The sequence below is a fragment of the Capsicum annuum genome, chromosome 11 (assembly GCF_002878395.1).
Source record: "Capsicum annuum cultivar UCD-10X-F1 chromosome 11, UCD10Xv1.1, whole genome shotgun sequence".
Lineage (NCBI taxonomy): Eukaryota > Viridiplantae > Streptophyta > Magnoliopsida > Solanales > Solanaceae > Capsicum > Capsicum annuum.
Window position 1 is genome coordinate 230,556,634 of NC_061121.1, and position 1,356 is coordinate 230,557,989.

Here is a 1,356-nt window from a genome sequence, read left to right on the forward strand (position 1 = left end):
AGGCATTCCCTCATCGGGTATTGATGTTCAATACCATCGCATGACATATGTCACTCTTTTTGTGCAAGTGAAAGGATACTTTAAGGAGAATGACAATCCACCAAAGCCAAGGAGCAACTTCACACAAAAAGAAAAAGTTTGTGCTTGGCATATTGAGTAGTTGTTTACTTGTTGGCTAGTTGAATGTTATATAGTTTGATGATGTTAGTACATATTGTTATTGTGTTTTTTAGATGTTTTTCAACATCATGGAATCTACCTTATCACCAATGATTGCCATATGGCTATTTCAGATTATGATATATTATTATTTTGTTGTACGTTTTGTTACACATTACAAAGTCATCATATTTAACATTTTTCTGTTACATTGTATTAGATACATATTTATAACTATACGTATCAAGTTTATTGAAACATATATAACTAAATCCAGTAATGAAAGTAACTAACACAACATTACATTATGCAACATAACGATACATCGTGCAATTAAATCTCATATTCAATCATAACATAATTTTCTTTTTCTTAATTTTTTTCTTTGCAAGACATTTTGTCTCTAAATTGAATAACAACTTCGAGCTAAACGTAATTATTTATACGCTTCATACTACTCACAAAATATATTTTTCAATAGATACAATTTTTTTACGATTGTATCAATTGTTAATTACGTAACGATAGTCTTATGCAATATGTAAGCAATTTATCTATGAACGTTCAGATAAATCTTTTTATATCATTTAGTTACTTTGAATTAAATATTGAATTCACAAATACATAAGAAATTCATTAAGCTTCTTAATGTGAATATTTTTTTTATTTTTGATTAGATACATTTTTTTATTTTTATATGTATCTAATATTTTGTAATTATTATTCAAATTAACACAACAATAGATAAATGTTACAAGCTTATAGATACATTTTCTCTTATTTTGGATTACTGCTTCACTGTTTATGAATTATATGTATCTCGTATTGTTTAACATTGATTGATTTAAGAATATCAATAGATACATGTATTTCAACCAAGATACATATTTGTATTATCTTGTATCTATAATATTATGTTCATACAATTTTTTTATATATTGTTCTGTGTTATATTTTTTGGCTTAAACATGAAAACAACCTTGTATTTTTGTCTAAATTCAATCAACAAGAGATACATATTTTTGTTTATCAAAACATTTGGCTTTAAAATTGAAATAATGATGAAATACATAATTTGACAGCCTATAAGCCAATAAACTTAAAACGAGTAATTTGACAACTTAAAACTAGTAATTTAAAATTCAGATTATAAACGAGTTGACAAACAAATCATGAGTACATTTCTTGATTATAATC